Source organism: Acanthopagrus latus, chromosome 15 (assembly GCF_904848185.1).
Source record: "Acanthopagrus latus isolate v.2019 chromosome 15, fAcaLat1.1, whole genome shotgun sequence".
NCBI classification, from domain to species: Eukaryota; Metazoa; Chordata; class Actinopteri; order Spariformes; family Sparidae; genus Acanthopagrus; species Acanthopagrus latus.
In genome coordinates, this window is record NC_051053.1 from 16,909,197 (window position 1) to 16,920,739 (window position 11,543).

The window sequence follows — 11,543 nt, forward strand, 5'->3', positions numbered from 1 at the left end:
CAGATGTAGCAGGACCCTTCCACAGCTCCCAGCTATTGGATATCTATTACTGCTGACGTTCTGTGTGTGTGTGTGTGTATGTATGTATATATATATGTGTGTGTGTGTGTGTGTGTGTGTGTATTTATATATATGCTATCCAAACAAAGGCAACATACAAATATCGTTATGAACAAATCTGTCACATGTATCACAGTCAGACATCCAGTCACACACATGCAAGTTCAAGCCAACACAAACACAAAAAGAAAATAAAGTCACGTCACTCATACTCTCATATTCGTATCATGTAAACCCATCTTTCCTATTAGAATCCCAGCACTTAGAGAGGCAATAGTGAAATATGAAGCGCTTTATCTCGCCATCCAGGTACATTCATTCCTGCAAGTCAGGGCGTGTACGTCCTTGAACTTCTGCACTTGGTACACACACACACAACACAGGCTCGGCGCCGATTCCCTTTTTATGGCCTCAAAGAGTGACACATTTGGTCTGGAAATAGAGCTAAGACAGCAAGCGACAAAATGTCACAAAGTGATGCATTTCCTAAGTGTCCCTGCACCCATATGGTGACACGTTTCAATGACAGCATGAGGCCCGCTGATAGCGGGGATGCAATAACCAGCCGTACGTTCTGTGGAGCACTTTGAAGGAGAACGATACCGACTTGTGTGATGGAAAAGCTTTGTTTTAGATACACAGAGCAGGTGAGTTGTTGCTCATTAGCTGAATTCGAACAGCTCTCCCTCTAAATATGTTTTCGGAGTGCTTGTGCTTGTGTGTTTGTATGTGTGTGTGTGCCTGACTGACAATGCTCGTGCTCAAATATGCATATGTGTGTGTGTGTTGTTTCCTCCACTGGGGGTTTGAGTGTGTGCCATCTGGCAGCTCAGGAGGATGAGGAGGCTGGGGGGTGCTTCCCGTTATGATAGCTCCTCCACCCCCTGTGCCCTCCCTTCTGTGGCCCCAACAGACCCCTGTATCCCTCCCTCAACGCCCCCATGCAGGCATCACACAACACTAACACATGCACATGCACACTCACACAAACACACACACACACACACACACACACACACACACACACACACACACACACACACACACACACACACACACACACACACACACACACACACACACACACACACTTTTGTAGCCTGCGTATTTTCGCCTCCCTCCAGTCCATCACCAGTTCTACTTTTGCTGCTGGGTGTGAACTTCAGTATTACATTTTTTTCCTAGGCCTTACTCAAAACTTTGGCTTTGGCAACCTTTATCCTTTACTCACCCAAAAAAGGCTTGAAACAGGAAAACCAGAAATATTCTAGGTTTTGTTTAAGGCAGCATCAACAGTCGGGGTCAGTGTCAGTGTGTTACCATTGGTAAGGTGAGGCTGCAATAATCAATTGTAAAAGGTACTAAAACGCTCTGGGGCAACAGAATCTGCATCATCAATCCTTGCATCTTTAGCTGACTGCTCTCTGCTTTCCACCATTGCATTAACTGGTATGTCTGCCTAAAGGTTGTTAAAGTTTCTGTCCACTGCTGGGACTGCTGGTCTACCCGCTTGAGATCTCTGCCACTTTTTCTCTCCATGAGCTGCTGCTGACACTGTTGGAGTGTTCAGAGTGAGTTCTTCGAACAGTTGTAGTCGCAGGTAGCAGGTAGGTATTTTCTGAGTGACTTGAAATTTCATCATCAATTAACGCCTTTGGTTTAATATCCTTTCTCATGATCGAATGGTAATCTTAGCAGGGAAGTGGTTGAATCCTGATGCTAGCTGTTGTCTAGCGGTAGTTCATGGCTTATCAAAAACGTTGTTTCTACCTTGGCACACTACCCCTCTGGTTGGTGGTGAAAACTTTTGTCATTGTTCATTGTTTGCCTACAGTTCAAAACCAAAAGTAGCACGCTGTTAAAAGTCCAGGCAGAGACGGAGGTCATTCATCCCAAGAGGACCTGGACAAGACAGGATGGGGAAATTGACGCAGATATTGTGACACACCAGATGTGGTAACCATTCCAGAATCTTATAGAGGACAGAAGACAAAATGATTATTTCGTTCCTTTCGCAGGGATTTTTTTGACAGTTCAGCAGGAGGGATGAAATAATGATTTTAGGCCAGTTATGAGCAGAGTTGCGGCTAACTACTTCCACATAGAGTGACGAATACTAGAGCATACTGTGCAAAACACGACACAATAGTAAGTATCAATATCTGTGTTAGCATCAAAGTATCCACACACACATTCGCACACATAGAAAAATAAAAAAATAAGTACCAGGTCCAAATCATCTGGCCCACTTTAAGCACCATCTCGTGCCCCTGTGCTTCACCCAGGTGGCATCATGCGAACAATGAGCTAATGAGATTTAAGGATAGGGGCCCGAGCAGCTGCCAAATTACTGCAAACCAAGAGGAAATCTTCCCCATGTTCCCCCACTCTCTCTCTCTCTCTCTCTCTCTCTCTCTTTCCTCCACTTCTTTTTTTATTATTTTTTTTTTACACCCACCCATATTTGTCATTCAAACCAGCTTTAATGGAGAAAGATCTATGCATATGTAAGTGACAGAGCTGGAAGCCCATTACCGGCATTCAGTGGAGCACTGTGGAGAGGCCCTCTCCAGGCTTGGATTACTGACCATTAGGGCTTATTTCTGCACCGTCTCCAGGCAATTATTCCCCGACAATCCCCCCCCCACACACACACACCTAACACACACAGACACACACTCCGTCACCTCCAACACATCAGCATCACTCCCTTGTCCCCTCACCCCACCTCAATTTAAAAATTTCACATCTTGAAGAGTCACATCTTGGAGAGTCTTTCTCTGAGCAATATCTGTCTGGGTGTTGACTCGTACATGTGTGTTGTTCAAAACCCCTCATCTGCTCCCAGCATGGTGGCCTTGTGTGGGGCGGATGGCGGCGGCGATAATGAGGATATTGATGATGATGATGATGATTAGGTCGAGTCAGTAGAAAATAGCTCCCAGTGTGTATGCACGCACCTGTAATTAATGTTGTCACCCAGGTTCTGCTTCCTCTCTAATGAAGTCACCGGAAAAAAAGAAAAAAAAAAAGAAATAATGCACGGCGAGGACTCGAGAAGCGAGCAGATTTGCATTTTGACAGCTGCAACACACAATATGTTTTGGCACATGTGTGTGACGACAGAAAGAGGAAATTACACAGTCTGGCTTTCGCTGGATTTATTTGTGTGTGAATACAGTGTAAGTGAAGAAGATGGAGCGAAGGGAAATCAACTCAGAGGGAGAGGAAAGAAAAAACAACTTTAACTTGTTTGAGAGTGTGTTCGTTTTGTTCAACCGCGTGAGCGTGCACGTGTGTGTTTGTGCGAGTGGAGCCAGGTGAAGGCTTTGAGCGAGTGTTGAGCTTCGACCTGGTAGTGTGAGAGGCACAGTAACCTGAAGGCTAGTTAAGATCCACATGACATTGGCCAATCTCCAACAGCTGTGACCTAGCTGCCCACACACACATACACACACATCACATGGGAAAAAAGGGAAAAAAAAAAAAAAAAAAAATCATGGTTGGGTAGCATGATTTTCACACACACACACACACACACAAATGCAGATACTCCACACACAAAGTACAGTAAAACTAAAATAAACTTAGCAGTTGTACGTTAAGGCATATAGCAGCGGAGCATGCAAACCTAAATGCAGAAGCTACATAGTCACTAACATGCACATGGTGTAACTACACATTGGGTCAGCTGCTATGGGGATACATGAAGACTGCAAGAACTATGATTGGATGCTAGTGTTTTAAAGTTGAAACTTTTTTGGTCTTCCCCTGTGGCGTTTGTTGGCGCTGTTGTTGCAAAGACAGCATTAGCAACATGTCTACCGCTCCCAGCCTAGCTACTGTCCAAAGCAAAAGACAAATGTGGGATTCCCAATTTGACAGCCAAACCTTCATCTCAGTGGTCTGAAAAGGCAGAGTGAAACAACCGGTTGTAGTAATAAGTAGGCAGGGTTTGTTATTTAATGATCAAGTAGAAAGAATGTGACAAAACAAAAGTGCACTCCATTGAATGAATGCCCGTCTGTTCACTGTTGTTTTACCTCAGCTTTCTACCATTCTCACTTTCAACGTCATTGCCTCCTCCATCAGCAGGGTTCTTTTTCTTTCCACAGATATTCCAGTGTTTCCACCATTACCAGGGGATGGCGATGATGGGAAAACAATGCCTCTTCCATGTCTGCTATCCCTCGCACAAAGGCAGAATCGCGTCCACCGCTCCTCTGCGCTGTAGTGTAACCTTTAATCTAATGGGAAAAACCCAGCACTGCAGCAGACTAAATTTCATAGAAAAAGTGATGTTTATAGGGAACCAATTCATACATGGATGATGTCATTCCTTACAGTCATAACATTGTGCAATCAAGCAAAAAAGTTGTCTTTTGCCCATTTAAATTTGTGATAACTTGAAGAAAAACTGAATCAACTGAGCGCGGCAATATTTCAACTTCAGATCTATGAGTATATCATTGCCCAAAGATGGTCTGTATAACAAAGTAAATGACAGAATGTAAACAGTCACCATAGGGAACACATGGCGTACTATCAATCAAAACACATGCTGTTGGTATTGTGAGTGTATAGTGAGGTTGTGAGGCTGTTATACTCATTGCAAAAAAAATCTTAAAATTATTACAGCGATAGAAAGATGGTCCTTGTGTAAAAGTGGGTGGACTATGCAGTTGAAAGACACAAACATATTTATATTTTGCTCAAAACTTAGAAAACCTACAACAGTCAGAATGCAGCGCGCCTATACCAGACCAGTAAACACTCCGCTGGTGAGTATCGGGTGGTGCTTGGTTTTGGCTGGGAGTCCTCCTTAATATATTTATGATTTAACAAAATGTTTATGTGTGTTTATTGAAGAGGAATTAGCACCAGATCCAAATGATGATTTCCTTGGAACTGACTGAAGAATAGTAAACACTTGACCTGATGATGGCACTAGCCCAAAGATGGTCGACCAAATAAGCCATTCTGCCGGCATGGCTAAAAATAAAAAGGGCGCACTAGAATTCGCTCATAAAACATAAAAATATATTCGGGCATTTATTCATGTACACACACACACACACACACACACACACACACACTGAAAGCCAATCTATCTCAGATGAAGTCTGCATGATGAAATTACTTCAGTATAAACACATCAAAAGTTGAGCACCTCAATTATTTAAAAGCACACTGAGTGCATCGTTAAGGACACAGTAATTATCTTCCATCTTAATGAAGTTTTCATTAAGACATCTGCATTATGCTATCTGTCTCCACAGAGATTTAATATTCCCACTGTAGACAGGTAATGCCTATGCTCCAGTCATTTATAATAGAAAAGCATTGTGAACTCGTGAAAAAGGTGCACTTTTAATCAGAGGCTGACAAAGTGAGGGTTTGAGACCGAGAGCGAGTTTGATTTCACAGCTATTCATTTTTAAGTGTTTTTTAGTGGATGAACATTTTTCATTTGGTATCCAACATTAACGGGAAAGGGAAATTATGATCGTGAATTTCACTTACTCAGAGAAACAGAGAAACTAAATGTTTCTGCCACTAGTATGTCCTTAAATGTTTCACATCTTTTAACAATAAACCCTAATGTTAGAAAACATAAGGAGAATTCACAACAGCACAGGTCCACATCATGGATCCATACCTCAAACATTCTGCAGAGGAAATAAATCTCTAAAGCACCATGTGGTGGTAGTCTCAATTTGTCATTCAAAAGCAGAAAATGCGAGATTCGGGACTGTGGATATACAAACCTTTGGATTGCGTACTGTGTTTTGGCAGAAGGGCAGGAAAAGGAATAAAAAGCTGTGTGTAACCTCATAGCAAGAATCAGAACAAGGATGGGTGATACAATATTTGGCACAAGACATAGTACAATAAATCATAGTCACAAATTCCCTCACAGACAAGGGTCAATTCACACAACATGGATGCAGCAAGCACAAACTTCATTTTGCGGCTAAAGTTTTTTTTTTTTCCTTTTTTTTTTTTTCAATGAGCAGTCTAAATTTTCAAACCTGTTCTCTAGAAAAACAACCATATAGGTCAACTGTGAGCACTTATTATGACCTGTTTTTACGTTTCTTGTTAGGTGGTGCCCTCTAGTGGCTGTTGAAATTGTTATGGCAGCAAAGGAGGAAGTCAGGTGGAGTTTTATAAAGAGCAACAAGTATGCATAGGAAGAGGTCACGGATGAATGACTGCATCAGACAGACAGACAGGACTTTTACTCGATGAATGTGAAAGTAGACTGTGAATTATATCTGTTTCCTATTGTAGTTAGTTTCTAATTAAGTTTTTTTTTTGTGCAATGTAGGTATGTTATTAACTGAAGCTACACAAGTAACGTTATTGTAAGCCAAATCATATTTCTTTCCAAAATCTAACCATATAGAACCAAGTCAACGTGTGAGGGCACGATAAAGGTCCGATACGTCTGCCGCTGGTACACAGGAGTCACAGGCAATTGACTTATTCAGTCTTCTAAGCATGAGAATCTGTTAAAATTGCTCAACTAATTCTGTATTAATAAAATGCCTTAAGGTAGAACACCTCTGTGATGTCAGTGAAAACTTAAAGGATAATTCAAGTTAGAGTTAATCCCGTTATGTACTATCAGGGCAGTATCACCCAGGACGCAGTGCAATGTGATATTAAAACACATACAGTGTCCTGTATGTAACTGCCGGCATGAATAAGCCGCGTCTTTTTATAAGTGGCCTCTGCAGATCATCCCCTATTTGATGTGCAATTATTCCTGGAATAACTAATTCTCCCCGTCCTGTAAATTTTGAACCAGTGCAGAACTTGTGCTGTGGTAGTCCTGGGAGGCAAACAATGCTTGGAGGAGGAAAAACGAGGTGAGAGAAACCCAACGGAAGCCTTTGATCCAGGAAGATATTAGAAAACCAAAGAAACGGGACTGACTTTTTTTACATTTCTCAATCTCCCATTGTAATTAGCAGTAGTTTTTGTATTCCTTATAAACTTGTTTTTAAAAAAAAGGCTTGAATAGGCTTGGGTGGGGTGAATATTCAGATCAAGAGAAACTGAGAATTGTCTTTTCAAAGAAATTTTTATACGTCTCAAAATTAATGATGAAAGAAAAAAATGTATCAAATGAGCGATATGCAAGGGCACCAAACAGAGCAGGGGAAATAAAAGGGGGGATTAGATTGAAGGTTTTTTTTTTTTTAAATTTCTCTTCTTGTAGGGTGAAGTTTTTCTTTTTATACATTGTTAATTTTTTTCATCTTTGGCACATTATTGAATTGTTTCCTGGGGCGCGATGGAGAAGTGCTTGCTGGGCCAAGCCTTCCTAATGATGCCTTTGTAGGGACGTCAGCACCGTGTTCAAAGGCAGAACTCCAGCCAGCTGACCCAGCCATTTACAACCTGACAATGAGCAGCTGTAATTGAAAAGTGTTAGAGGAAGACACACACACACACACACACTTGCTCTTTCTCGCCCTCTCCCTCTCTCTCATACACACATACACACACCCTTCTTGAGATTATGGTAACTAGCTAACGCTGTGGCGACTCATTCCAGTGCTCTTAAACAGGCCATAATGCCACTCACACATCCCTGCCTATTTAGCATGCTAACAAGCTAACAAAGCCTTTCCATTACTGTAACACGGGCTAATGCACTGCACACCCCCTTGTCCATCTAATAGGGGGTTATGCTAATAAGCTAACAAGTGTCATTGCGTTGCGGTAATGTAACATGGCCTAATGCCATATAGCTCCCATAGCATAAGTTCATGCTAACAAGCTAACAAGCTCAATCTGCTGCTGTGATAAGGGGCCTAAAGGGGAACACTGCCGCCTATTCAAACATGAGTTAAAATGCTAACGAGGTAGAGTCTCAGTCCATTACTGGAACGTGAACTAATGCTAATCAAACCGACCTCATCACTGGCAGTAAAACTAGAGGACAGGAGATAGAGGGGTTTCATCGCCACACTGACATTCTAGTCAGCACCACAGCCAATTCAATTTTAAGAGAAAAAAAAAGTGTTAAGTTATTCTTTACTGTTTAATATATACAAGAAAGCTTTAGCATTTCTATCACAAATAAAGCAAATACATCACGTCAAATACAGTGTATTAATGAAAAGCTTAATTATGTAGGCTAGACCTAGGGACCTACGAACTGATGTGATTTCAGCCTGTTAAATGTCAGTGGTGGAGTGGTGGTTGGCAAACATTCACAGTCTTACAGTTAATGAGAAAAAAAGGCAATACATTTTAAATAAAAGCCTCTGTAGGTAACAATGCAAATACATATATATGTATATATGCATATATAAAAAGGTATATGTTATTCACAATGAAATTATGGCATTTAATATTGCCTCTAGTTGGAGAGAGGCAAGCACATCATAGCTATGCCTCATTTTGCACCAGGCTATTTGAACTATGGAGGTACGTAATTATTCACGTGGCCTCTTAAATAGTACCCTCACTAAAGGTACTGTTTCACTGTATACACATTTTAATTCGTAATGACATGATTTGACATACTTTGCTAGAATGCTAGAATGGAGCTCTGTCGACCACATACCACCACCAAGGCTCAACAGTTTTCAAATTCCTGGATCCATCCCTATCCAGATGCCCACCAAAAGTTAACGAGGTCTATTCCAGCTTGAGGCCAATTGTCCAACCAAGTTTGGTGAAAATCTGTGTAGTAGTTTTTGTGAAATTCTGTTGACAATCCAACCACAAAAGAAACGGAGACAGGCAGAAACTTCCATGGTGAAGGCTGAAACAAATTATACCAACTTTGTTTACATGAAATAAGCACTCCTTTCCATTTAAACAGTTTTAATCCCAAGGCTTCACCATAATTGACCATGAGATGTCTGCTTCGACAATGGTTTCATGTGTGGATGTGGATAATCAATTAATGTCTATGCTTCGGTTGCATACCACAGACAGACAGAGATATATATATGTATATATGTATATATATATATATGTATATGTATATATATGTATATGTATATATATATATATATATATATATATATATATATGTGGTTGATGCTGATTGCTGACCCTAGGTCTATAGTAGCAGAAACTATTACGAGTCTAAAACACAACCCATATTCATATAAACAAAATAAATATATACAATGATTTCTATAAAGTGCAGATGTCTGTAAATGCTCTTGCAGTCAGCCCCGTCCTTTCATAAAGCTCCCTAAGTTCTGCTTGGCCAAGTGAGGGGCTATCGCACAGCAGACTCCTTGCCCTGGGAGTAGATAGATGTGTGTGTTTGGCGTCGCATCCACCCATCCTTTCATCCTGTCTGTCCCCCACTCCTTTTCTCTGCCCCCCCCCGCCACCCCACTCCACCCGCTATCCAAATAGAGAGATCTGGAGGAGGAGGGGTGGCAAGGTGGCAGCCGCCCCAAATGTAAAGCGTACGCAATCACTCAGATACAAGTGGCACCGCTAAAAATTGCCTTCATATATCAGCTTATGGTTTACGGGCTGTGGCAGAAAGGACGGCAAAAGGTCAGGCGGAAAAACATATAGACGTGTCAGAGCCACTGCTCGGGGCGCCGGAGCTCTGGGCTGATGGCTGAGGAGATGGTCTTGCTGTTTGTGTGTGTGTCTGCATGTGAGTGAGTGAGTGTGAGAGTGCGTGTGTGTGTGTGTGTGTGAGACAAACTCAGGGACACTAGGGCAGTGTTTGATGGAGGCCCACTGTGTGTGTGTGTGTGTGTGTGCATGTTTATACCCCTAAACTTGCTCAAGATAATAATAATCCAAAGAAAATCCTTCAAAATGAGGACAACGGACAAGCTTAGTTTCAGGATATCGATTATTACAAGTTTTATTTAAAGGGACATTTCACAAACACATATAGATTATCCAGTCCATCGTTATTGTCCACTAAAACTTGCTCCTGTGTTAGGGTCTGGCCCACTGCCTAAACTTTGATCATAGCATGTCATTAAAATAGGTAGATTCTCTTGTGAATACAGAAACACTTTCTGTCGAGCAAGAAAGTTCATTTTTGACCTTGGGACACAATCTGGGTTTACTCACTAGCAATTTTGAGCCTCAACTCAAAGTCTCCATCAGAGTCACTGTCTTATAAATGTTGTGTTCGATCTAGAGCTGACCCAAGCACATGGCTGCTAATGTAGCTGTAGATGCCAGTGGAACTGATGAGCACCATTTACTGGATTTGCAGCGTAGTTGGAGTAACTCCAGACTCATTTTTCATGTTCAGTTCAACTTGACCTCTGAATTCGCGCCGTCTTGACAGACCTGACCTTTGTAGAGACGGAGAGTCCAACTGCTACAAGACAGGGGTCGACGCTACACATGTGTCTTTTGAATGAACCGCGCGAACATATTGCCCTGTTAGCTGCTGAGCTAATCTCAAAAGCTAACAAGTTTTCTTTGCTTGCCAGAGGCGAGTATAAAGAATGTTAGAGAGAAAATAACAAGATTAAGCCCTGGGAGCTGTTCTCACTGACTAGCACCAGCCCACTCACTAGTCTAGTTATTAGCCATAGTCACTACAGCACTATGCTTCTAGAACACAGATTATGCAACAATGTGCAGATTAATTTTGCTTTACCACTTGACCAAGCCTTTAGCCAGGCATTTTAACCAGACACTTGTGGTCGCCGCTGACCATAACTTCTGTGTGAATAACAGATGATATTTTCTGCCTGAGTTACATCGGATAAAACAAGGACGACTCCCAAGGTCTCATACTACTCCCCAACGTCTTCAAACTATGTCTTTTGTTTTAGTTGGTTCGACTGAGAGATGTCTAGCAGCGCAAACTACATATGCTCAACTGATGTTTGAACTCTCCTGGCTAGCTAAGCTGTGGGCCAGGAAAATAGCAAAAGTCTTCAGAAAATGTTCGGAAAAGATGGAAGACAGTTTGCCTTCAGCAGCTGGCAGCAATATGCAACGCTTATTTCTTTGATATAATGAATATGAAATGAGTATTGTCTTAAAGATTAACAATGCTGGGTAGTAAGATATTAGGCTTCTGGAATGAGGCTGTATCAGAATAGACTATTGTAACTGAAACATTTCTGTGTGTTTTATTGTGTGTGAGCACTTCATTTGCGATTACCTGTGTTTGTCTTTGTTTCCCACTTTTTGTGTGGTGTACTGTAGCTAGTTTCTGGAGTCAGCAAACACACGGACACAAACACACACACGCACACAGGTATATGCTGGATACTGTAACCTCTCGGTCGACCTCCGCTGACAAGACAGATCGCTCCATTCATCTACGGGTGAGTGCACCGAGCGCTCCATTCATCTGCGGCTGAGTGGATCAGGCCGACCAGCATTTTTCACACCGCTGGCCCATGATGCATCTGGGGCTCTGGAGGAATGTCACTGGCCTGAATGCCCTGATCTGTCATGAGGCCCTGGCTGCCACACCACTCTATACACAGTGACACACACACACATAC